The sequence below is a fragment of the Amblyomma maculatum genome, chromosome 5 (assembly GCF_055883805.1).
Source record: "Amblyomma maculatum isolate TAMU_Amacu chromosome 5, ASM5588380v1, whole genome shotgun sequence".
Taxonomy (NCBI): Eukaryota; Metazoa; Arthropoda; class Arachnida; order Ixodida; family Ixodidae; genus Amblyomma; species Amblyomma maculatum.
In genome coordinates, this window is record NC_139348.1 from 43,942,520 (window position 1) to 43,970,110 (window position 27,591).

Here is a 27,591-nt window from a genome sequence, read left to right on the forward strand (position 1 = left end):
AAGGCTTCTTAAATGATCTTCTAATAATCAGTTTAGAATAATGGATGATAAGTCTTTAGCATTATTCGGGAATATGTCGTCAAAGACAATTTCAACAGCTGAACCGATGGTTTGTATGGGTAGAATACTACGAAGGGAAACATTTAAAGGGTCCAGCAAATTTTTGATCATAACAACCTGCGGGGTGTGAAATTTAGGCCAATGGACACTGAAAAAGGAGGTCGGTTGACAGCAAAAAATAGACATAAATAGGTGTAACTCTGATTCATATATATTTAGGTACGTCTTAACAGTTAGAATTTGTAATCTATATATCAAGGGAGGAATCCGGGCTTCAAGGTAGAGCACATTATTGGCAACAAATTTTGGAAGTCCAAGACACAACCGAAGCGCTTTTCGCTTCAAGAGAACAAGCGGTCGAATTTTATAAGTTGCTGAACCAGAAAACAAGACTGAACTGAACTCTAAAATTGGACGCACATACATAACATAAACCATTAAAAGCACATCTCTCGGCATTCAAGATCGGGGACGAATAAATCTGCGCAACATGCCCACGGCCCGAGCCCCTTTCGTAGCAATATGGCTAATGTGGGGCTTCCATGAAAGATTATCATCATTAGTTACCCCGAAATACTTTAATGATTTAACCTGTGGTATTATTTGCTGCTGATGCATTACAGATACACTTACAGAATCTTTTATATTGAATAAGAGGACCGCGCTTTTGTCCACATTTAATGTAGGACGCAATCCACACAACCAATTCTCAGTAGAGTTTAGGTATGTTTGCAAGCGGAGATAAAGCGATTGAATATCCCATGCAGTTGCAAAAAACGTAATATCATCTGCATATACGTATGTGCGAACGTCATGATTAACTGGTATTGAGCTGAGTAGTATGTTGAAAAGGACTGGTGAGAGGACTGCTCCTTGTGGCACTCCCCTGGCTTGCTTATATCTGCCAGAATGAACGCCATTTAATGCACAGTAATACTCTCGGTTTTGGAGGAAATCAGATATCCAGGCTACTAAATAATTTAGAAACTGGAGAGATTTTAATTTTTGCAATAGAATGTTATGTCCAACGCTATCATAGGCTTTGGGTATATCTAGCGTTATCAAGGCAGCGTGCATTTTCTGGCGCCGCACTAAAAGAACTCGACTCTCGAGGTCAGCATGCGCATTCCAGATGGAACACTTTTGACGGAAACCAATTTGGCAAGTACTTAGGACATTTTCTTTATTCATGAAGTCTGAAATACGTATAAGTATGACTCTTTCAATTAATTTTACAATGTTTGATGTTAATGCAATTGGTCTAATAATATAAATGGACAAGGCACCGCCTTTATTCTTAAGTAAAGGAATTATTTTGGCAAGATTCCATTCTGGGTGTATCCAAGCATGTTTGATGGAATAATTTACCAGCTCTAATAATGTCTCAGGTGACTCGTCAAAAAAAAAGTTTTAGCATTTTTGAAGTTACGTTGTCAGGACCGGGAGCAGCGGCTGGTAGTCTCATAACTATGGGAGAAAGCTCAGAAACGGAGATTTGAGGATCATAATTAACTGGTTCCATTGGCATTACAGGTATCGACCATGAAGGAAGTGCAGACGAGAAACGCTTCTCCAGTCCTTTGGCAATTGTTTCAGTTGTGTCTATTGCCTCATGGGGAGTCAAAATAAGGTAATGTAGATTTTGCGATTGCGGAATCTTTTTACGCGAGCGTAACAAACCAAAAAGACCAGTTCGGTTGCCAGATTTGGACAGGAAATCAAAATGCTTAACGTCATACTCGTCCTTCGCGTTTGCAACTGTACGTTTAAAGGTAGCTGCAATGAACTTATAATCATGACAGTTTTTCGGGCGCTGGTTGTCGAGAAGCTTTTTCCATGCCGCCTTTCTACGTCTGTAATCTCGGGAACAATCAGCATTCCACTAAACAGCTGAAGTATTCCCCTTTGAGCTGCGTACCAAGATCTCAGACTTCTTACGGCAATCCTCAATCACCGAGCATAAGAGTTTTGATTTTTGTTCTTCATCCGTGTTAGTCACTGACTCACAATTAGAGCGTAGCGTTAACTGAAAGTTATTATAGTTGATAAATGACTTCAATTGAGAAGTCGCCGGAGTTACAGGGCGATTAACATCAAACGCAATCGGTATGTGGTCACCAGAGGTGCCACAACCAAGTTTCGACCAATTATTAACGAAAAGACTGGGAGAGGTAAAAGTTAAATCTAACACCGATTGAGTGTGTTTTCTTATGAAAGTGGCCAAACCTGAATTTCTGCAGGAAATGTTATGTGTTACCCAATCCCAAAGACGCTTGCCACAACTACCTGTCTTGTAGCCAAATGACACATGATGCGAATTAAAGTCACCAGCCAGAAGAACTGAGTTTTGACAATTAACTAATAGCAGATCTAGAGGTTTTGTATCTTGTACACCGCTAGGGAAATAAGCATTCACTAAGGAAAACGGAGAATGCCCTGGAATTTCAAAGTATAGGGCCAATAACTCACAATCAACAGAAGATAGCTGGAAAGAAATCTTAGCCCTGTGACAGAATGTTGTACAGACAAATATAATTAAACCTCCTCCTTTTGATTGGCGATCTTGTCAGAATGAATGATAATTTTGTAAATAGAAATGCTTTTCGGCAGTTAGCCAAGTTTCTTGCAAAATAATTATATATGGATTATATTGAGAAGAAATCTAGACTAAATCTGTTGAAGCTGTTAGAATTGAGTGACAGTTCCACTGGATAACTTTTAGGGCCCCTATGATTGCGAAACCTGGACAACCGCAACTGCCTGCCCCAAAATATTATCCTTTGGCTTTGATGCATGCTGATGTTTCTTTGATTTTGGTTGGGACCGCGGAGAAGAATGGTTGGACATGGGAGACCCACACCGTTTTAGAATTCTTACCTCTGAATCCACCATCACTGCGTCATTAATGTCACCATCCTCATCTGGAGGAGTAGTCCTGTGAGGCGAAGCAACAATAGTCCTTTCAAGCAGTTGAGAGCTTTCAGAGGGCATGTTTCCTATGAAAGGGGCTGCTCCTGATTGCAGGGCTTGCGTTAGCTGAACTGACAGAACGTTAGAAAAACACTCTGTGCAGTAGCAACTATTCGGTCGACCATTTTAGTCATTGAGGCTTCCACTGCAGTCATTATCGCCTTTGAGATTGATGTATCCAGAGGCACACTTGATCGGGCTGACACACTTGTATAACCGTGCAATCGCTCCTTAACTTCTGTTACAGCGTCATGACGAGAACAGCGTTTTCTATCTATTACTTCTAGAATTTGAAGTTCCTGTTTTCGAGATGGACACTCCAAGGAGTTTGCAGCGTGGGCTCCGTCGCAAAGGCAGCATTTGTTGATTTGTTGTGAACATGATGACGAATGATGATCATCGCCACATTTGCAACACAGCACGGAGGACTTACAACCACGAGCACTGTGACCATAATGCCAGCAATTAGTACACTGCAGTGGCTTAGATTCAAGAGGATCCACACGGAAGATCAATGGCCATGCTTTTATCTCTGACGGACATGAAGTTCCCGCAAATGTGGCAATCACTGACTCTGTTGGTACCCGCGTATTATTAGCCTCCCGGCTGCAACGATACACCGCTACCACACCAGACGCCGAACGAAGGTCGAGGGTCTCAGCTGGAGTTAAAGAAGAGTCTACTCCTAGGACCAATCCTTTTGTGCATGCAAGATGAGTAGGGATAAAGGTGCTCACCTGAAGCGATCCAAATAAATTGTATTTAAGCAGATCCTTAACGCAATTGAGGTCTCGAGATCGGCCCAGTACCCCGCCACGCCAAAACTGCCTCACTTCTGCGATCGAGTCATAAGGGAAGAGGCTGCCTGGAGAGCAGCTCGAACAGTCCCAGGGTTAATAATTATAAATCTGCCATCCTTGGGCACCAGCGCCACAGGAATGTTTGGAACGCCAGATCGCTGGAACGCTTTCAGAGGTAGATCGTGAGGCATAATGAAAGCCGACCAGGGGGAGCGCCCCTGGCAGGGAGACTGCGTAGACATCACTTTACAGTTGCAATTTCTCTGCGAGCGTTATCAGCACGGTGAAAAGCGCAAATGCGCTGGGGAAACCAGAAAAATAGGACCAGCCGCCCAATACTTAGCCGATTCACGCCTTCTGCTCGTAGCAGTCACTGAACGTTGGCTGCGACAGCAATGACGGATTAGCTGCGGGTGACCGAGCGTTCTTCTTGTTCTCTTTTTTCTTCTTCTTCAGCGCACACAAAAAGCCACGCTTTAACCAAGCCGTATGAACGTGCCTTAGTGGGCTATAGGCGTAACGTGAATGCCAGGGTCCTAGCAGGCTGATTCTGACATAACCGTCCCATGTGAAACGAGGGACCCAAGTTGGCAGCTACTGCCAGCCCATCTCTCACTTTTGTGCCACAAGGGGTGTGACGTCACGCGCTGCGCCTTGGCTGCGACCGCTCGAGTTGGTAGCCCAGCTCTCACCTAGTGTCACGTGGGATGTGATGCCACAGCGTCAGGTGGGTGCGGCTGCGCCACGCTGAAGGCTAGAAACCAAGAGTAGTATTGCTTTTGCAATAAAAATGTGCGCGCAGACACATTTTTTCATCTGTCTCGTTTTTCATGCACTGTGCCACTGTTGTGTTGTGTTGTTTTGTTTTCTATTGTAGAATAAGATATGCTCTAGACTAGACAGCGGCGCATTTTGGGTAAACGTTGCTAGTCACTACTCCGAGCCACATTAGAAAGGAACGAGATGAAGAAGGCAAGAAAGAACAGAGAGGAGAAAAATCAGCCTGTGGTCGCTCCCATGTCGCATGACTTTTGGTGACAGCGGTTCTGTAGCAACGCCTGATTTATCAAGCACAGTTTTAGCACTTGTCAATAGTTAATTAGAACTTGTTGTTGGGCGATTTGGTCTTCGCCTGTCCTATGTTCTCCTTTTAAGTGATCGTCCCTTTTGCACATCCTATTTCTTTGTACTTGTCAATAGTTAATTCGAACTTGTTGTTGGGCGATTTGGTCTTCGCCTGTCCTATGTTCTCCTTTTAAGTGATCGTCCCTTTTGCACATCCTATTTCTTTGTCCAGAACTTGTCAAGAGCTCAATGGGATCGTCTGGAAGCAGTCAATAAAGAAGCTACGAAAACCATCACTGTAACATTTTTGAATGTTTTCCCCGTTAAGCCTGTTTTTAAGTTTTATTGCGGCAACAATAGAAAACTCCCCAAAACAAATACAGCTGATATTTATATTCGCTATACTGTGTACAAAAAATTAAAAAAATTGGCGAATCTCTACCGGATTAACATATATAACCAAAGCGAAAGCGACCCGTTTCGCTCGACCCGCCACTATTGGTCTCTATGCGACAGCCTCTCGGTAACCTACGTCGACCGGATGATCGCATTCGACTTGCCGTCTTCGCCACTGCTAAATTGAGAACAGTTCACGAGGCGTGTAGCCTGGATCATCCATGACCCATGACGACTGCTGCCGTTAATCAAAGACTTCTTTATTTCCAGGAATAAGTGAGATATAAATATTAATACTTAGGAAACTTCGGTCTTTTTAGAAAAAATTTGCAAGAACACTCTTTTCGGAAATAGACGCATAATTTCACGCATCGAAAACAATTCTAAAAATATGATGGCGGAAAGGAAGCTCGATAATGCTGGAAATTGCATTAGAACTGTTCTCTAAACTAGCCTAAATATTTGAAGCTGGCCAATGTGCGCTTATTTTTCACTCGCTGTTTAAATCAGCACGGCATATATTAACTATAAATATTCTGATATTTGTTGGGATGTTGAGGTGTTGAGATGTCTGGCAAAAATCTGCCGCTTTTATAGACAGGACAAGGCGTTCGTGAATTCGCCCCCCCCCCCCCCCCTCCCAATGCAGGTTTATTATATAAAAACAAGTATTTTCATCTTATCTGATTTGTATGCTTTTTGGTTTGTTTGCTGAAACCCTTTATTTTTTATCGAATTTTTTAAAGTTGCACGTAGGGTATTTTATAAAGAAATAAATGGCGTACATCGGTATGTTAATCAACATACTCCAATTCGTCACTGTCTGTAGGGTCAGCGATGCACTGAAAAGACAACGCGCTTATGACGTGAACCGTAACGACGTTCAGAAGAGAATTTCTATTTATCTACTATGTATTATAATCACTGCCTTCGACTTATGCTGAAGGTCGCTGATATCTGACGCGAGGTTAGTCGTTTCTTTAAGCTAAACCAATTAGAACTAATCCTTAAAGTGTCCGAAGGAAGGATTTGTTACTTTCTGTAATACATCTGTCTTATCCATCACTGTCACTGCAACCTAGATTGCATTGCCAAGCGTTACCATTGCTTTGAATTTGTATATAAAGCAGTTCTCTATAACTACATTACAGTGCGTCCTCTGGCAAGAGATTCTGCACAGTACAGTGGCGAAGTCAGAGCTGCTGTCAAGACGAGGGCGATGTTTGCGTGTCTTCTGGTTCTCACTATTGCCATCGTCATATCCGAGTAAGAAGATACTTATTGATTCTCATAATTTCCTACTAATGCAGGATAACAAATGGAACATTCAGTGACCTCAATTTGGTTAACTGCTCCTCTATATTCTTTCTGGATATCTAGTTATTGGTATCGCAGTATCAGTAATTACCATAGAGATTATGCGTTGTGCGCCAATAGCAACTCTTTGATACAGTGCTTGACCGCGCCAGAAACTCTTAAATAGTAGGGTGTTGTGCAGAACAAACGATTTCTTTTTTTGCTCAACTTCGTTGCAAATGTTTACGCGTATGTACTTTACCGCCTTGAACACCTTTCTAAGCGTTTCCCCGTGATTTCATTTGTCCGCAGAAAACAATAAAATAAAATGTTCTGCGTCTTCTGCTAGGCTAACTTCTGGGAATATAATGATAGCGTATGAAACACGCTTAAATCCACAAAGATTCCACTGTGCGTAGTACGAGCTCCGAAATGCAGTCTCGATGCAAACAGTGCTTGCAGCTAGTGTCTTAAAAAACAATATACACATATATATATATATATATATATATATATATATATATATATATATATATATATATATTATATTGTTGCCATTGGTCCTGCTTGTCCGTATGAAAAGCAGTTAGTACTTCCTTCATTCCATCAATAACGTGATGTTTTTCTGGCTGGATGGGTCATGTCAGTGCTTAACATCAACTACGCACTAAAGGAACCAAAGAACGACGGATTTTTAATGGGATACGCGTTCGTTTCTTCACTCTTAAAAATTTTCCACCAAGTGGTCTAAGCTCCATTGAAATTGGTCAAACGCAATCGAATTTTGTAATTGGGAAAAACAAACTTGCAATGACCAAGCAAATGCACCTGCCAAAATGCAGCTAAATCTCGTCATTTACAGATGCAGCTCATTCCGTGATTTCATGTAGCCATATGTAAAGATACTCTGCGCAGTATATTGCAGTATGCTTCTCCTCTTTTATTTTTTTCATGTGTATTTCAGGGCTGTACCACCGATACCAGGGGGTCGCGGTCGCTCACCCCACCAAGTCCAGGCCACCGCCCAGCAGTGCACTAGAAACACTGTAAATATTATCTAAATATCGTTTGGTACATTTTAAAGGGCCAATATACTTAGTCACCAGCAATTCTTAAATGAGTCAAGGTCATTTGATCTGCCTTTTGTAACTAGCGCAGTCCTTGCCTGCCGCCACTGTTTCTTGAGTTCGGGAGAGCGTTTGCTGCCAGGGCGACATTCGTACCTCTCCACGCGATCAGCCACTTGCCCTTCTGCCCGGCAGCGCACTCTGAGGCCAACACCGCTTTTGGCGATTCTCTTAGAGCATATTTATATCACAGCTCTATCTCTTCCCGGCAAGCTATGTTTCATCGTCACCTCTCCTAAAGGACAATGATGTCGACAGTAATGAAAATAAATATGGGGTTCGGGCAAATGCCTATTTTTTCTATCTGTAGTAGCAATAACTTTTAAAATATGAGCATAAATTAGGTGTTGGAAACACGACGTTTAATTTTCCAGGTTAGAATGACAAGAAGAAGTAGGCTATGCAGAACCGGAATGGACGCGCCGGCGACGGTTGTTAAAGAAACGAAACTTCCTAGTAGCTTCACCTTGCCCTGGCTACTGGTAATTCCTTCTTCTGCAGTGCTGAAGAGAAAACGCGGAAGCATCGGAGGATCATCGCAAATGCGACGTGTTTATTAGCACTTGCAGCGAGTCACCGGTTTGCGAGGTGCGCGCTGCGCCAGTTTTTTCGGACACCACGCGAATGTAGAATATTTTGCATACTGCAAGGGTTTTGCCAGTAATGGAATGTTATTGGGCGTGCCAATGAAATGAGGAAAGTCACAGCCGCAGTATTTTTATATGCAATAGTATCATGAACTTGCCCGAACCACTTGCTCCATTTGTGAACGCTGTGTTTGCTTCTGCCATCGCGAGGTGCGCAGAAGAGTTTTGCCAGAGGTTCAAATTCACTTTCGACGATGTTTAATAGCGCCCAGTTGTTAAAACTTTCCAGAAACGTGAAAACGCAAGCGCTACGTATATCCGCGGGCGCCTCCTCAGGCAGTCCAGAGCCGTAGTCTCGCTGTGGCGCCTATAGATGTTGCTACAGCGCTCTCACGATTAGCACTAGGTGCCCACGGCAAAACCACAAATAAGGCGGTACAGAAAGATATGGGCTGGGCATCTTTCGAAGTACGGGAAGCCCAGAATAAAATATTATATGAGGAACGCCTGAGGAAATTGGACAGTAACAGTTGGGCAGCTAAAGTATTCAAATACCTGTACCTTAAAAGCGTTGACTCACAGTGGAGGAAAAGAACTAGGAAACGAACTAGTAAGGATGCTAGTCACTAGGACGGAGAAATAAATAACATTAGGCAAGAGGTGAAAAAAACAGAAGGTAAAAATTGGATAAATTCGATGGAAAAGAAACAGTGTGGAATTATACCGAAAGTGGAAAATGCAGATCAGGAAGGAAGCTTTAATAACTCAAGAGGCAGTGCCCTACTTTTTGAAGCTAGATCAGAGTTCCTTAAAACACGCAGTTACAAAAAGAAATTTAACAATGAAGATGACACATGTGCTGTATGTGGTAACTCCAGTGAAACAATTGACCAACTTATACTCGAATGTAATGGTATCTATCCCGAAGTTGATGCAGGCGCAGTCACTGTTCCGAAGCGCTGGGGTTTAGAGATGCCAGTGGCCGGGTTAATAAACCGGCGGTGGAAACTAGCAAAAAACGACTGGAAGATTGGTGGCTTAAAAGCAGAGAAGTGACATAATGTTAGTAATGTAGAAACAAAAATGCAATGAATATAATAATGATGGTTTAGTTAACCAATCTAAAACAATAATTAAGATATAGGAAGAAACATTTAGAATGATAGCTGCTGCTACGACGTCGTTTCAAAGGGGACGCTCCTATATTCCATCCATCCATCAATCGATAGGAGAGTTGACAGTTGAAAGCCGTGTGGTGCGGACGCGTGTTCCATCGCTCCTCCGATTCCACGTGGCTACCGGAAACGGACGGACTGGCGACAGCGGGAGCGTCCAAAAGCGTCAAATAGATGAGTTCTTTCTTTAATTAACTTTTTTTCATTTTCAGTTAGTTAGGATAAGTGCAGCCTATAGATTTTAGCTCTTTGTCCTAGCGGCCTGGTTTTTCGTACCCGCAGCTAGGTTTTCTCGGCGTTCATTCTTTAACTATTTTGTTTAGATAAATGTTATTTTTTCTAAGCTATTCGCATTCGCAGAATTTATTTTAACCCGTATTTGCTAGTCGTTTTTTTGTGTCTCTCTTTTGCAGTTTGTATATTCTGTGTATTCGTAACAGAAATAGTTCAGTTGATACATGCTTAAGATGTGCAACCAAAAGAAAGTAAAGTGTACTCAGTGTGAGGCGCAAGTTAATCTCAAGGAAACGCGTTTTCACTCTGTAGATGAAGCGGAAGGCAGTGACTTTTTGTGTCGGCGTTGCGTGCTGTGTGCGCGCCTAGACAGATTTGAACGAGAAAAGGGCAGTTTAGTGTCTCGTGTGGATGATTTAGAAAATGAGGTAGGTTTGTTAAGAGCAGAAAATCATAAACTGCTAGGACAGCTTCCTCAAATGGAAAAAAAATATGGCCGACTTAATCCTTGGAACCAACGAGGACGAACATTCCAGTGAGGGCCACGTGGCTGGGACCAGCTTTGGCATGGAAGGCGTAAGCAAAGTAGGTCAGGCGGATTTTGTCCTTGGAAACAACGAGGACAAACATTCCAGTGCGGGCCACGTGGCTGGGACCAGCACTGGAATGGAAGGCATAAGCAAAGTAGATCAAGCGGATCCGAACCGACTGAGTTATTTAGAAGCAGCTACTAAAAAGTCGGGAAAAAAGGAAGAAGTAAGGAAGAATGAAAATCCCAGAGAAAAGAACACAGCCGAAAGCAGGAGCCAACAGTTGGGAGAGGGAGAGAGAATGTCCAGGTGCTTATCGCCGGAGATTCTAACATGAGCAGGTGCAAGCAAGATTTCTTGGAACGTGTAAAGGGTGATAAGCGAGTGTTAGTTGGAACCTTCCCAGAGAGGACAATGAGGGCAGTGCTGAAAGAGTGCAAAAATAGGCAGTTGAAAAACTCCGGAGAGCGCAGTATGGTGAATGTAGCCGCGGGGCTAAACGATCTCCTAAATGGTGACGCTGCAGGAGGGGTGTAAAGTTTAGCTAAGGGAGTTGACGATATCAGGGAGATAGCACAGCAAGCGCATATAGTTGTATGCACAGTACCGGAGGTGCTAGGATTGAACGGAAAGCTGGAAAAGGACGTGGTGACAGTTAATCAGGACATAAGAAAGTTAAGCCTGGAGGAGCGTTTCGAAGTGGTTGAGGTAAAAAGGGGGGTGCATAAAGCAGGTTTTGGTAGGGCTTTTCAGCGAGATGGCATTCATTTCAACAGAAGGGTAGGAGCAGAGATCAGCTGGCGCCTGGCAGGCAGGGCTGCAGCTTTTTTAGGGGGTCCGCGAGGACTCTGTGCACAGAGGTAGTTAGAAGTGAAGCAGAAGGAAGTGTAATAACGGCGGCCGAGCCCCAAAAATGGCAAGGAGGAGGTCGAGAAAGAAAAGTACAAAAAGAAATTTAACACTAAGATCAGCTACATAAACATGCAAGTAGGTAGAAAAAGAGCGAAATGGCTAGAGATAGAACAGCAGTTGAAGGATGACAAAATAGATGTGTACGCTATATGCGAGACTCGTCTCAGGGATCTAGAAGATCCGCGTGTAAAGAAGGCTAGGTCTGGGAAGGGTGTAACAGAACGAGAACGGAAAAAAAAGGGTGGAGGGGCAGGTATGTTGATACACAGGAAACAAATTGGCAAAGAATACAATCATCTTGTAAGGAACATATCTGGGTATCAGGAACAATTGCCGGCATAAGGACATGGCTAGAGGTAGTTTATTTAGGAAGAGGACACCAATGCAGGAAAGAAAACAATGACCTTGTTGAATGTCTCAGTGCAGATATAAGCCAGTTTGGAGACGGGGCCGATATTATTCTGCTTCGAGACATGAACGGCCACATCGACGATCTGGATGGATACACGGATTGTAACGGGAAGCTAATGCTAGATTACTGTGAGCGACACGACCTAGTTATAGCAAATGGAGAAACAAAATGTGCAGGCCAAATCCCGTGGGAATTCAGCAACAGAAAGACGACCGTTGACTACTGTCTAATATCGCAGGAAATTTATAGCAAGGTCACAAAAATGAAAACAGACGAAGAAGGAGAGTGTAGTCTGGGAAGTGAACATAAACGTATTAGACTGCGGATGGGGCCCTTGATGAAAAGACAAATGGAGCTTAGACAAAACGTAAACGCAAAAGTAAACGACGATCAAATAGCGCAGATAGCAGCAGACATAGAGGAAGCAATAGAGAAAAGCCCCATTGAAGACTGGGATTATGAACAGGTAGAACTACTCATAAGGAGGAAAATTCAGGAGGTTAAAGTAGCAAACCGCTGGAATGGAAAGAGGAAGCCACGGAGCTGGTGGAATAAGCAAATCAGGGAAGCCATTGAACAACGACGGCTGCTTCAAGGGAACTCCGAGAGGCAAAGAACGCACAGGTATCTCAGGACTAAATCGACCAAAAATTGGAATCATATCGACAAAAGAAACTTTATGTACAGGCCTTCGTGCAAAGTAAAATATAGCAGTCCACCGATCGCTGGATGGCTGACATACACGATGCCTCTACAGGCGGAACAAGAAAATTCTGGAACCATATAAGCTGGCTAGGTAAAAAGAATCAAAGAATGCAGGACCGAATTCAAGATAACGAGAGAAATTGTTTAAAGGGAGACAACGCTGTGAACTACATTACATCAGTTATAGCCGAGTCATTTAAGAGCGACGATACGGTAATCTCCGCAAATCAGGAAGCAACACAGTATAGCAGAATACAAAGCAGCTCAGAAATGACCATTCTAAACTGGAAAAAGGCGGAAAAAATATTCCTAAAAACACATCTACAGGAATAGATGGGATTCCGATCAAGCTGATTAATGAACTTGGTCCAAGAAGTAAGGAAACGTTAAAAGCTTTGAAAACAGTCATAACGAATAAGCAAATTTCGGACAGCCGGCGACAACATAAAATGAATTTGATTTAAAGAGGGAAAGAAGAAAAGATGCAGATAAAATCCTACAGGCTGATTACTATAACATCTGTTATGTACAGTTTGGCCATGAAGGCGGTGAAATTAAAAGTGCAAGCATGGGTAGAAAGTAACAAGATACTCGGAGAAGTCCTGAACGGCTTTACAAATCGTAGACGTTTAGAAGACAGTCTGTCCGTGCTTACTCAATGCATCGAAATGTCTAAAGTGGAATATAGACCTTTGTATTTGGCCTTCCTGGACATAAACGGGGCGCACGACAACATAAGCAGGGAACTCCTGTGGAGCATAATAAAAGAAGAAGGTATCGGTTATGAGATAATAGAGTTCCTACAGGAAATATACCGGGATAACAAAGTAGAAATTACGTGGGAAGTGATAAGAAGTACGGAAGATGTCAAAGTATGCAAAGGATTAAGACAAGGCTGTCCTCTATCGCCACTGCTGTTCAAGCTTTATATGATAAACCTGGAACGGAGGACACAAGAAGGTAACCCGGCTTTTAACCTGTCATATAGATTAGGTGGAAAGGCGGTAGAGCAGCGCCTCCCCGGTTTGATGTATGCAGACGATATTGTGCTTCTAACTCAGAGTCTGGAAGAATTTCCAACTGTAGTTAAGTATTGCGGAGACAAAAGGGACGCTCTAGGCTTCAGTTTTAGCGCAGTTAAGTCGGGTCTAATGATTTTCAACGGCTCAACTGATCAGGGCTCTAAAATACAAGGCCATGAAATACCCAGAGTAGCAGAATATACATATCTCGGGGTATGGGGAAACGAAGGATTGGCATACATTGGAAAGCATGAGCAATCACTTAAGGCCAAAGGGCGAAGAAATGCCGGGATAATGAAGCATGGGGCATTGTGGGGATACAACAGGTATGAGGTTTTGAGGGGTATTTGGAAAGGAATTATGGTGACCGGGCTTACTTTAGGAAATGCGGTTTTAATTGTGCCTGAAATCAGAGGTATCACCGACATTAAAAATAAATCAGAGAGCCATCGGACGATTAACACTTGGTGCCCTCGGCAAAACCACAAATGAGGCGCTACAGGGAGATATGGGCTGGGCATCTGTCGAAGTACGGGATGTTCAGAGTAAAATATTATATGAGGAACGCCTGAGGAAATTACACAGTAACAGACGGGAAGCTAAAGTATTTAAATACCTATACCTAAAAAGCGTTGACTCACAATGGAGGAAAAGAACTAGGAAACTAACCAGTAAGTATGCTAGTCACAAGGACGGAGAAATAAAGAGCGTTAAGCAACAGGTGAAAAACACAGAAGGTAAAAGTTGGATAAATTCGATGGAAAAAAAAACAGAGTGTGGAATTAAACCGAAAGTGGAAAATGCAGATCAGGAAGGAAGTTTTATTTCATAACTCAAGAGGCAGTGCCCTACTTTTTGAAGCTAGATCAGGGTGCCTTAGAACACGCAGTTAAAAAAAGAAATTTAACAATGAAGATGACGCATGTGCTGTATGTGGTAACTCCAGTGAAACAGTTGACCATATTATACTCGAATGTAATGGTATCCATCCGGAAGTTGATGCAGGCGCAATCACTGTTCCTGAAGCTCTGGTGTTTAGAGATACCAGTGGCCGGGTGAATAAACCGGTGGTGGAAACTAGCAAAAAACGACTGGAAGATTGGTGTCTTAAAAGCAGAGGTGACATGATGTTAGTAACAAAACTTGAAATTGGGCTAGATGGTGCATTGCTTGACTAAAGATAAAGCGCACAGGAAACACACACAAGAGAAGCGGACACAGGACACGCGCTAACTTTCATCTTGTGTCTGCTTCTGTTGTGTGTGTTTCCTGTGCGCTTTATCTTTAGTCAAATAATGTTAGTAATGTAGAAAGAAAAATTTAATAAATAGAATGATAGTATAGTTAACCAGTCTAAAACAATAATTAAGATATAGGGGGAAAAATGAATGATAGCTACTGCTACCACCCTGTTTCAAAGGGGACGCTCCTATATTCCATCCATCCATCGATAGCGGCGTTCAATTTACTATGCTTCTTCTGGTCTACATAATATTCATTACATCCCTCAGACTGCCCTCTCTCAGGGCTATATCCAAGGAGACTTCCGCTAACTTCACTTTTCTCACACGTCCTATAACAAAAGCGGAATGTGTTCAGTGAAACCTCCACTAGGAACATCTGTGTAATTCAGATTGCACGCCAACAAACTGCGGCTGTTCCACACGGAGAAGTTGTTGAAAATATTAGTGAAAAGTGGAGTCCGCCTTGGACATCAACCAGGCGTTTTTAATATGTCAATAAAATTTCGCTACAAAAATAAGAACCCATGGAATGCTTTGAAGTAGAAGCACGATGCAATCACTTCCTCCGATGACAAGCTCAAGAGCCAGGAGAATGGAGGCTATGTTGATGGTTCATATTTTTAAAGTGATATTTGGACAGATGGTATTTCCGAAGTCCGGACCAAGCACCATTAGAATGCTTTGGACTTCATCTAAAGACCACTGTCTACCTAAGCGGCAGCGCAATTATTAATGTCGATCACTGCGTGTGAGCAATATCAATACTTTCTTTCTAGTTTAATTGAAGATCTTATCTCATATACCGGAAAATTTTAAAATAATAATATAAACATATCAATTTATGCGTTCAGTATTTACTTTTTTTTAGACCGAAGCGTATTATCTGGTCATGAACTTAGAAGACCTCGCCTTTAAATGTTAGCCTGAACAGTTTTAAAGAGATGAATGTAGCAGGAAAAAGCATTTCTTACCTCATAAGTGGCGTGTACAAGACCACTCGGCAAAACTTATTGTTCGTAATAACTGTCAATGACCCATTACAGTTGTAATTGATTAAACAGTTGATAAATATGATTGATCAATTTAGTAACTGGTCAACTGGCCAAATAACATAGTAGAGTTAGTTAACTATATCACAAATTATTTAGTATTAATCGAATCGAGGAATAAATGCACTGAGTAATTACATCATTAAATAAATTTGATTAAATGGTAACTAAATAATTGAACATTATATTCAATAAAACTAATCATATCTTCACAATGTGAATCGCAATTTAGTCGAATTGATGAATTTCTTGCATACTGAGTTAGTTAATTGATCAATTAAAGTCTGCTACATACAACTGATTTATTTCCTCCTGAGGAGTCTGCCGAGACAAGACTCGGACGTCACAGTCCGAGTTAAATCACGACTTAGAAACGGCAAAGGCATAAAGAAACGTACACACAAAACATATCATAGCAGCAAGAGCAATGCTTTTTTTTTTTGCCTCACTGCAGCTAGGCACACTTAAAAGGCCCCTGAAATAGCACGTGCGGGTAAGCTTATAAAGCAAGAACTTGCTCAGAGGTTGTGTCTTTCTGAGTATTCAAGTAAAATTTGAAAGCTTTGCGTGGAGCCGACGATTTACAAATAAGTTTTTAAAAGTGCTCCTGTCGACCGCTCGTAACCGAATTGGGCGACACATCTCAGCGCGTAAACCTCCGACTTTACTGGAGCTTGCTGGGCGCCCCCACTCGTTGGACGCTGCCAAGTAGAGGGCGGGACGGGGCCTCGGGGCAATGTCGTGACTTGTTTTCTTCTTTTTTTTTTTCTTGAGCGCCGGCGTGGGTTAAGTTAAGGGGGAGAGGAGGAGCATAATGAGAAATATGAAAAGAATGATACAAGAAAGGTAGTTTATAGTCTACACCACAGGTTAGACGGAAAGGTTGTAGAAGAGCGGGTACCTGGTTTGACGTATGCCGACAATATTGTACTCTTATCAGAAAGCAAATGACCATTTGCAAACAGGTTATTTCTAGTGGAGATGACGCCCTATGCTCTAGTTTCAGCGCAAATAATTTAGACCTGACAATTTGCAATGATTCAACTGTTCACGTGCTCGCAATAAAAGGATGGCTATGAAATACACATAGTGGCGAGAAACAAATGTCTCTAGTTATGGGTTAATGAAGGACAGGCATAAATGAAAAACCAAGGAGAGCGTAGCTGTTAGGAGAAAAGGGCGAAGAAATGCCGGATAAGTGAAATGTGTGCATTTTAATAACGTACTGGGTGTTCAGAAAGGCTATATTAGCTGTGGTAAACGCGGTTAAACCAAGGAGGTTAGTTTTTATATTGGATTGGATTGGATTGGAAAACATTTATTTCGTCACTCAAGCAGGTCTATAGAGAGACGTACTAGATGGCCGCTAGTCCATGGCTGGCGGCGACCTTATTAACCCGCTCGATGGCCCGTAGTTTAATCTGCGGGTCCGAGCTGACCAGCACGGCTTCCCACTGCTCGGGAGAAGAGAGCTGTATTAATTCCACCGCACGTGGATCATTTGCGCAGTTCCAGAGAATGTGATCGTAAGTCGCTCTTTCGCCGCATTTACTGCAGGTTGGATTGCACTGGCCTTGGTACATCAGGGCAAGCACCGCCGGATTTAGGAGAGAGCGTGTTTGTAGTCGGCGCCAGGTACTTTCCTGTGCCTTTGTTAAAGATTTGTGGGGGGCGGATATGTGCGCCTTTCCAGCCTGAAGTGATGGGTAATGTCATGGAAAGAAATTAACCGGTCCTTCGTGAAATTCGGGTCGGAGGGCGCGCTCATTGCCCGGTCGACAAAACCTCGGGCTTGCGCATGAGCCGCCTCGTTCCCCGGATTAGACGAGTGGGCCGAGACCCAGATTAGTTCAATTTCCCTAACCGGAGTAGGGGTGCTTTGGAGGATGCGGAGGGAGGTAGACTTGATGCGACCCCTCGCGAAATTGCGAATGGCTGTTTTAGAATCACTGAATTTAATATCGGCGGACGTGTTTGCAATACCTAAGGCTATGGCCACTTCCTCCGCCGTCACGGAGGAGGTGGATGCGATTGATGCGGCCGCCAACGGGGAACCGTTCCCATTCACAGCGGCCAGTGCGAACGCTTGTATCTGGGTGTGCCGATATTCCGCCGCGTCTACGTATGCTGCATTGACGTGTCGGCCGTACTTAGCATGTAGGGCGCGAGCCCTCGCCATGCGTCGGCCTTCGTGGTGCGCGGGGTGCATATTCTTGGGCAAGGGTTTAATGAATAGAGCTGTCCCAATGTGTGTAGGTAAGTGTGTTTTCGCGTCTTTCTCTGGAAGTTGTTCGCACATGTGTAGTCTGTACAGGATGGACCTTCCCGCGTTCGTGCGAGTGAGTCGTCCGAGCTGGGAGACAAGGTGTGCCTCGCACAGCTCCGAAAGTGTGTTGTGAACCCCAAGGGCCACTAACCTTTCCGTAGACGTGCTGTGCGGGAGCCCAAGGGCAGCCTTGTAGGCCTGTCGGATTAGGCTCTCGACCTTCATTCTTTCCGCGAATTGCAGTTTCAGGTACGGGAGAGAGTAGACAATTTTGCTCAGGACGAAAGCCTGGACTAATCGACAGAGATCTTTTTCTTTCATTCCTTTTCTTTTGTTGGCGATTCATCTGATAAGTCGTACAGTCTGATTCACCGTGGCAGTGAGTCTGTTGATTGTTTCGGTGTTTTTGCGATTGTTTTGTATGTACATGCCCAGTATGCGCATGGTTTGAACCTCCCTGACCGGTTGGCCTCTCAAACATACGTTCAGGGCGATCGGGGGCGGGGGGGGGGGGGGGGGCTGGTTTGCATTTCTTCCTCGCGGCTTGGCCCTGAAAACCAGCAGTTCTGATTTTGCGTGCGAGCATTCAAGGCCCGCTCCCGACGCGTAGGTTTCAAATATGTCGACTGCCTGCTGCAGCGTGTCCTCTATTTGGCGCTCATTCCCCGTGGTTACCCACAGGGTTTTGTCGTCCGCGTAGAAGGTGTGCTGCAGCCCCGGCAGGGCAGCGAGCTTGGGGCAAAGTGTAATGAGTGCAAGATTAAATAGGAAAGGCGAGCGCACCGAGCCTTGTGGTGTGCCTCGGCTTCCCAGAGGAATGGGATCTGATTTAAGGCTACCTTGAGTGAGCTCTGCTGTCCGCTCTGATAGGAATGATCGGACATAATTAAATATCCATTCACCAGGGTCCAATTGAGAGAGATTCGTGAGGATTGTCTCATGCGAGACGTTGTCGAAGGCTCTGCTCAGGTCTAGCCCGAGTACCGCCTTCGTCCCAGTTCCACATGGAGGGTCTAGCACATCCTTCTTAAGCTGTAGCATCACGTCCTGCGTGGAGAAGTTTTGCCCTAAACCCAATCATTGTTGGAGGAAGTCGCGGTCTTCCGCGTAATTTTGCAGTCGGTTAAGGATGACAAGTTCCATTAGCTTTCCGATGCAAGACGTGAGGGAGATGTGGCGCAAATTTTCGATAGAGAGTTTCTTGCCTGGTTTTGAGATGAAGGTGATCCGCGCGTGCCTCCATTCCTGAGGGATCTCGTCTTCCCTCCAGTAGGTGTTCATTAGTTCCGTCAGGGCCGCGACAGACAGACGTGTGGTCTAGGTTTCGGAGCGTTTTGTTTGACATCCCGTCAGGTCCCGCCGCGGTGGTGGTATGGAGTTGGCTGAGAGCAAACCAGACCTCGGCATCTGCTATGTCGGCGTCCAGGGTGTCGTTGGGGAGACCCTCATACGCGGGTAGAGGGTCTCTGTGGGATGTGCTCAGGTAGCGTGTTCGCAGTTCAGCAAGTAGCTCAGCGTCCGTACCCTGGTATTGGTGAATTAATTTCGTGAGTCGGTCTCGCTGTGTGCATTTTGTCTGTGTGGGGTCGAGCAAGTGTCAGAGGAAGAACTATGTCTTTTTGTTTCCAAGCTGCCCGTTCATATTATCACAGATTTGGCCCCATTGTTTTTCCTGCAGCTCTACAGTGTACGTTTCGATATGGCGCTCGAGTAGCGTTATACGCTTGCGTAGATTTCTATTGTGTCTCCGCCTCTTCCAACGTTTTAGTAGGCTGGCATACGCTTCCCACATGTGGAGGAGTTTGGAGTCAGTCGTCTGGTGCGGCTCCTCAGTCGGCGTCTGGACCGTGGTGGTCTTGACGTCCTCTTTAAGTGCAGCAATCCACTCCGTTAGGTTGTTTATCTGACTTGGGGCAGTTTGCTCTCGTAAGCGTCTGAACCTATCCCAATCGGTGATGCGTGTGCGCATGTGGTGCAGTTTGTGAAATGTTGTGTCAAATGTTATAGCTATTATGTAATGATCGCTCCCTAGTGTGTTTCTGGTGTTGGACCAGCAGGCGTCGCTAATGGTTTTGGTTAGTGTGAGATTGGGCGAGGTATCTGCGCTAATGCTGTTGCCGACCCGCGTGATTTCTTTGGGATCGTTAAGAATTGTGAGGCCCAGGTTCTGAATAGGCTGTCAGAGCTTTGTACCCTTAGGGTTGTTCTTCCGATAACCCCAAGCCGAATGGTGAGCATTAAGGAGGTGCGTTCCAGCGGCGAGTCGAGTTGCTTTACACAGTAGGTCGGGAATTCCTGACCCTCTGTCTTTCGGTGGACTGTATAGGTTGAGTATGAAAAGATTTGCCTCACCTTTTTTTTCTGGGCACAATTTCAAGTAGCGTGTATTGTTCGCTAGAACTGTCTATGGTGTGTTGTATAGCAGTAATGTTGCGTTGAACAAATGTCGCTGTGAATGGGACTGTCGCCGTCGTCCCTGCGTTCGAGGGGGGAGTAAACGCTTTATAGCCCGGTAATTTCGCCGGACCGCTAGCTTCTTGAAGGGCTATTACATCCGGTTGTTTAGGTAAGCTTTGGATGTGAAACAACCGGTTACTCCGTTTCTTGCGGAATCCCCTGCAGTTCCACTGCCATACTTCAATTTGCTGGCGAGGGACCATTTTGAGACATGGAAGGAATAATTACGGGCACGGTCGCGGATGCCGGCATTACATTACGGCTTGCCTCCAGGGCCGCGAGACGCTGCACTACTTGCTGAAAACAACCAGCGATGTTTGTACCCAGCTCAGTTACTTCGCGCGAGAGAACGTTAACCTTTTCCTCGAGACCGCTAAATTTATTTTTGAGTGCGCTCAATTCTGCTCTTAGCTTGTCTGCTGACTTAGATTTGGTAGTGGGTTGCGGGTTGTCATCTTTAGACGCTTCTGCAGCGCGTTTCGATCCGGAACCCTCGTCGGAAGGAGCCGGACTTTTCAGGTTAATGCGGCTGTCCGTCTCCATTGAATTACTGGTGGAGGGTATGGCGCTTAGCGTGGTGGATGAAGGCGCACGGGGTACTGGAGTAGTTTTTACGGGTGGTTGCAAAGATTGAAATAGACTTTTTATTTCTGTTATTTCCCGTTGAATTTGCGCAATGGTTGTGTCTCTGGACTGTATTTTAGCTAAGAGTTCCTTCTCCCGAGCGGTGTAATTCTGGGAAGCCGTATCCGGCCAGCTCACCTGCTTTGAGCAGCTTCTGCTCCTGCTCCTGCTCGAACGTTGCCGTCGGTCCGTGTTTCCCTGCCTCGAACTGGCGTCCTGGCTAGATGACAGTGGTGGGAAGGAGGACGATCTGTGGCGCGTCTTGTTTCCTCGATGGTGGCTCGACGAATGGCTACCGGCTTTGTCTCTTGAGCGCGGCTAGTGTTCGGACTGCTGGTCGACTTCATCGTTCAGGTTCTTGTGTTGTTGCTTGTGTTTGGGGCGGCGTTCTACAAAGCGATGTTTGCAGTTCTTGCTGCCGGTGTTGTGGGCCCCTTTGCACACAATGCACTTCGGCGTGCAGGTGTGATCTGCCCCCTCGGCTGGCGAAAGGTGTTCTTCACCGCACCTGCGCCAAATTGGAGTCTTGGGCTTGTAGCAGACATCCGCCCGACGGCCGACTCTTCTGCAGTGGAAACAGGTTTCCACCTGCTCTCTGTACGCGGGTGGACGCGGAAAGGACTCTCCCAATAGTAGATGGTGTCTGCAGCTTTCTTTCCGGCAAACGTCACCAGTATGGACATTGACTGGCCAAGGCGACGAGCATCCACCACCGGAATCCCTTGGTTGCGCTTCAAGCATCCTTGTCGGACCTCATCGGGAGTTCCGCCGTCATACGCATAATAAATGACGCCTCTCGTAGAGTCGTACGGCGCTGACACATACGATGTCACTTCGTACTCTTTCTCGCCCAACTTGAGCCGTCGCAGGCTACTGTAAACCGAAGCCCTGAGCTTATGCCGTGTGCTTATTGTGAAAGTGTTGTTAACTGTGTTAACACGAAGGCTGTCTTGTTCCAGCACCTCTTGAAGCGGTAGGTTAACCGCTATGCAGGTAGCTCTGAGAATGTTGCATGGCGCGATGGTGCGCAAGTCCATGCCTCTAGGCCTAACGAATACTTTATAGTCGTCTGCTGGTAGCCGTGGGAGCGGTGCCTTTCTACGTCGGGTAGGTGGTTTCCTCCGATTTTCTAGAGGAGAGGGTTTATAAACTCCTTGGGTTAAACCAAGTTTGGCTTGAATGAGTTGCTCTACTAATACGGATAACGTGTTCGGTTGACATCGTGGCGCCCCTATCAAGTGATATCTGACTGTTGGGAATCAATTACCTCTAAAATTCAAAGGCTAAGGTCAGATGTTAAAGGTTGGTTGGTAGGTTTCTGGGGTTTAACGTCCCAAACCAACTCAGGCTATGAGAGACGCCGTAGTGGAGGACTTTGGAAATTTCGACCACCTGGGGTTATTTAACGTCCACTGACATCGCACAGCACACGGGCGCCTTGTTTTTCGCCTCCAGCACAAAGCTGCCGCCGAGGCCGGGATTCGATCCCGCGTCCTTGGGAACAGTAGTCGAGCGTCGTAACCACTGCGCTACCCCGGCGGGGTAGATGTTGAAGGATCATTATTTATGTTGAAAAGGTCTGTTAGCCATGCAAGCTTACTTCATCAGAACACGGGCCAGACGTTCTGCTAGACAGGCGAAGTCTCATTTTGAATTCGGCTCCGCTTCAGGGTCATCCGGACTGAACTAGAGAGTCCCCGAGTTTGTGCCTGGAGGAATAGAGCCCTTGCTCTAATAGTGGCGCCAGGGCTTCCTCGAATTGTGGTTTAGTACCTAAGGGCTGATGTACAGTCGAAATTAGATATAAATCAGGGAGCTGTTGAAAGAATACCACTAGGTACCCAGAGACAAACAAAAAAACTGGAAGAACGCCTAAGGAAATTGCACGGTAAAAGTTGGGCACTAAGGTATTTGAGCACGCAGAGAGGGCGTTGACTCAGAACGACGGGGAAAGACTAGGAAACTATACCATAGGGTATGCAGGACCCAAGGGGAGAGAAATGAACTTCAAACGATATAGGTAAGAAAAGCAGAAAACAAAACCTGGATTAATTCAACGCAAAATAAGCCCAGTGCACAACTATACCGCCATTGGAATGCACAGAAAAAGGAATCATTTTTGGATAACTCAAAATGCAGCGCCCGACCATTTGAAGCTAGATCAGGCTGACTCAGAATGCGCAGCTACAAAACTAAATGTATCCAAGATGACGCATGTGCAGTGGCTGATTGTCTCATCATATTCGAATATTAGCTTTTCATCGATCTTAATTCGAATGTGGCGGTATCCATCCGGACATCGGTGCTGGTACAGTTAATCTCCCTGAGTCCCTAGGTTCTAAAGATAATGATCATTGGAATGAATCTGCGAAGGAAATCAGCAAAAAAAAGAAGATTGGAAGATTGCTTGCTCAAAACAGGAAGGGGACGTAAAGCTAGATGTGTAGAGTTAAAACTGTATATAAATAAAAATCATGTTTATGAGCCGATTAATAACACCTTTAAAGAAGCACAAAAGAAAAAAAAAGACGGTGGCAACTGCCACCACCCGGCTTCAAAGGGGACGCGCTCCTACCTTTCTTCCTTCGGTCCTGCGTGACAAGCTTAATAAGGAAATTTCAAAGATTTATGCAGGAATACATAAAACATTGTGCATATTTTTTCTCAGCGCTAGTCCTTAAAATACCATCGCCTTTCCATGAAACTCTTCACGAGCGTCTTCTTAATTACTTCGGCATTATCAAACGAAACGCCCAGCTAATGCTCCAGTGTTCGTACTTTCTACACTTTTTTTTTTCTTTTTTTTTACAGAAACATATGAGTACATGTTAAGCGAATTCCCCACCGTCCAGTATTATTCAAAGCTGCTCAAGAATTATGTTCTTGCGACAGTGCAGGAACCAACGCAGTGCCGAAACAGCAAAGCCGGGGGAATACCGTCGCACGCAGTCGTCCTGCCCTTTTATAATTCTAAGAATGTCGAACATTCGCACATATTTCAAACAGTTAAAGAAGGTTATAAATGCTTCTCGTGGAGTAAATGTTGTCTATAACGCCGAATGAAATCTGACTTCAATATAAACATTAAGTTCAGGCAAAAGGGCACGGTTAACGTGAAGACGTAATTATGACAAAGTACACCTGTCTGTAGCAGGAAAAAAAAATTAGTCAGGCTCCAGCGTCTAGAGAATTGCTCCTTTACGAAAGCTTCATTAAGTATCTTGTAACGCAATTTTCTTTGTCTATGTCGTCGTTCAGAGTATATATGCCACTATGTAAGTGATTGCAAGTAAGGCTTAATTCTCTGGTGTATGGCTCATTTGTGATAGCCGTAAAGTACTGCAATTGGCCTAGACTCCAGGCGGCTGAGCTTTGATTCAGTGTTTCTTTATTTTTCTTCTAGCTAGGCAGCGCACATAGCCAGCTATCTAACTTGTGGATCCTTTTTCTTGGCTGGACAGTGTCTTCCTTCGCCTGCTCAGTCATTTACGTGGTGCCATGTCGAACCACTCATCGTTTTTGTGCCATGTGGTACGCCCAACTTCGTTCACTAGTTTGTCTGCATGGCGCACCACTGTTCGCGCCTCCTCCTCACTTCAGTGATGGATTCGCTTGACCGCCTTGGCAGCCATCTCACTTTTGCGTGCGGCTTCACAAAGCCGCTGATGCTGATATAGGCCGGCATATTTCACGCCTCATCCGACTACAATAAACGGCCCTGTCGGCTACACTAAACTGCCGCCGAACATCTGTGACCACAGAATGAACGAACGGATGAAAAATTACGAAGTCGACGATTTCATGTTAGGCGAGAAACAAAGAGGGTGTCATTGTGGTGCAAGGCATCGATAATTGAAGCTGCATGCTTGCTTTTTGCCAGTGGTGGCAGGAATCGCGTCTTGGCTGCTGTATATCATTGTGTTTATTTTTTGTACGACAGCAGTTAGACGAATATTTTTGGCGCCTTAAGAAAAGTTCCGTTCATGTTCGTCCTCATGCTTCGCAGTGCTTAGACAATGTTAGCTTGCGTTTAGCAACATTGACAGCTAAATTATTTTATGCTTTTTAAATACCTGGTACCTAAACAGAACTTGGAGAAGTGAGTTTTAAATATGAACCGAACACTTGGAGACGAAAATGTAGGGCAGACTGAGGCGGACGCATTTTGACGCCGGCAAAACACAAAACGTCCTGTGTAATTTGTGTGTTCACGCCCAACAGTAAACCCAATTGTGTCAAAAAACTCAGATTTTGCTACAGTCATTAGCAGTATGCGTGCAGTTTGGAGAGTTAGATACCGCAATCTCAAGTAGCTTAAAGGAGCCGTGCTGAAAGGGTTCAGTGAAAATACGCACGCAAGAACGATTGCTGCTATGGGTCTGAAATCAGGTTAAGGCATATTCCTGCTGTAATTTTTGCTGTAACTTGCTTACGCTTTGAGAAGTTTGGCATAGTTTTGTGAGAGACCATTTGAGAAGTCAACCTATGCGTAAGTGTCCTTGCAATCAGTGACAGTAATGTAACCACAGCTAGCCACGTTTTACGTGAAAAAGCTGGAGATGCTTTGGTACTAAATAGGTTCTCAGGTCAATTACGCTTAGCTAATCATAATCGAACTTAATTAGGTTTAAGAAGATGAGATTATGGCTAACGAGTCTTGAGACAGAAACGTACTACTGCAATGTGATGTTACAAACCTTGAGGCTTGGTACACTTGACACGGTGTTAGGCTTAGGAAAGAGCAAATACGCCAAACCGTGTTCAGGCATGTTCGAACTCCATGTCATATACTGTGATTCACACAAGTTCAGTATATGTTAATTAGGCTGTATAAGCTGTGACCGTGGCCGCGGTACCCATAGCAGTCATGGTCATTCACAGCAAGCCATAATATTGCTACGTAACCCATGTATACAAAACCTAAGCTTAGTTGACACTTGGTAAGGCGGAAACGAACCTGGAAATTGGCGAAATTTGTCATGCTAAGATGCGTCACAGTAAAGCATGCCACTGGAGAACTGCCTTCTTCCTTAATTTTGGACGTATTTTCTTTTAGCCCCTGTGCAATGGAAGGAGGGAGGGAGCATCATGTGGCAGAGGTTGCGTTTGTCGCTTGCGGGCTCGGAACGTCGAAACAGGAGAAGCTGAAAGGGTGTGTGTTCTAAGGAACTGGCACATTAGGTTCCCTCCGGGATCCGGGGGGCGTCCTGGAGCAGGGTGGGGGCAACCACCACCCGGTTCCGTACTAGTGCGCTGAATAGAAATAAAAGGCGATTTCAAGTGCCTGCCTTCCGAGTGCTCTTGTTTCACCGTCACACAGTGCTCATATAAACAGGCATGATTTTACTGGAAGTGCATAAAAAGTACGTGAAGATTGAAGGTGACAGAATTCGAGTACTTCTAGATGCGCTCCTTGTTGCTCGCCACATAATATGCAGTAAGAAAAAGGACGCACTTTTGTACTGTTGCATATCAAACCTGTGTATTGTGAATTCCCTAGCCCACAAAGTCATTTGAAACGAAGAAGATTTTTACGCACCTCTTCCTTTTACATGGATGTGTATGGTTGTAAGCCAGTCGTGCGACAAGGTGACAGAATGACTGAGAGAAATACGCGAGAATGGAAGGGAACAGAGCGTATGATGTCCTACACAACGAATGACTTGTACAACTTCAACACCACGGGTACATGCCTTGTCCTTATAATTCGCAGTACCAGAAAAAAATTACGAGGAACTTTAGCGACTAAAGTAGTGAAAGGCCAAAGCCTGAGTGCTGCATTCTGCTACGCAACTGGTACTAATCAGTAATTAATTTATTCATTAAATTTAGTAAGTAGGTATGCAATTAAAATATTATAATTAAATTAGTTGATTAGTACATACATTTCGTACCGTGAATTAGGAATTAATTAATTAAAAATTATTACTTCTCTAATTAGTAATTTATCGCTGATTGTCATATATGGCCATACAAGGCACGCGTTCGCGCATACTGTGGTGGTGCTCTGTGATTGGTCGAGACCTCTATGACGTCATCCCTTCTCGGCCAATCAGAGCCGCCGCAAAAACGGGACATTTTGTCCTCGACGACATGAGCCATTAAAGGCTTTCCTTAAAAAATTATGTCTAGTCAGTAGAGTGCATATTTTGTCAGCGTAAAATTAAAGACAGGACTAAAGGAGAAAGACAAGGAACAAACGCTTTGTTCCTTTGTTCCTTGTCCCTTGTCAGCGTTTATCCCTTGTCTTTCTCCTTTAGTCCTGTCTTTAATTTTGCGCTGACAACATATGCACTCTACTTATCAAGACCAACTAGTCCGTCTTTCTACGTTAAATGTCCAGTCAGGGCGAGGCCATGTAAGCTGCCATTTACCGCCTTCCAGCGGCAAGCTCGTGATATGCCACTTATAACGCAAAGCCGAGGCCGGATTTTCTGTGCTGCGCGTTAAAACCCAGTGTAGGCGTTGTCAGCGCCGTTTGCGCTGTGAGGGAAAAGTCAAGGTCATGGCTAGGCATGTTGTAGGTGGCATGCACGTGACATGGCTGAAACCTCATTCTCCGATGGGTAGTCCGAGTAACGATACCACATGCCTCACAAAGTTATGAAGATGTGCCAATTTGGGGTTGCTCGTTAGAGGAGGGAAGGTGAGATAGCATTA

The 27,591-nt window shown here is 44.6% G+C and overlaps 1 protein-coding gene and 1 long non-coding RNA gene across 3 annotated transcripts in view; both read left to right on the forward strand.

Moving 5' to 3' along the window:
• The window catches only part of LOC146188193 (sodium-dependent nutrient amino acid transporter 1-like), a 351,255-nt gene that overhangs the window by 255,408 nt on the left and 68,256 nt on the right, over positions 1-27,591 (forward strand). The gene's annotated exons all lie outside the window — the stretch shown is intronic.
• On the forward strand, positions 6,447-26,212 carry LOC146188200 (uncharacterized). The gene is made up of 3 exons (XR_014707178.1): positions 6,447-6,557; positions 7,552-7,633; positions 25,988-26,212. It is a non-coding gene; the product is annotated as an uncharacterized LOC146188200 (long non-coding RNA).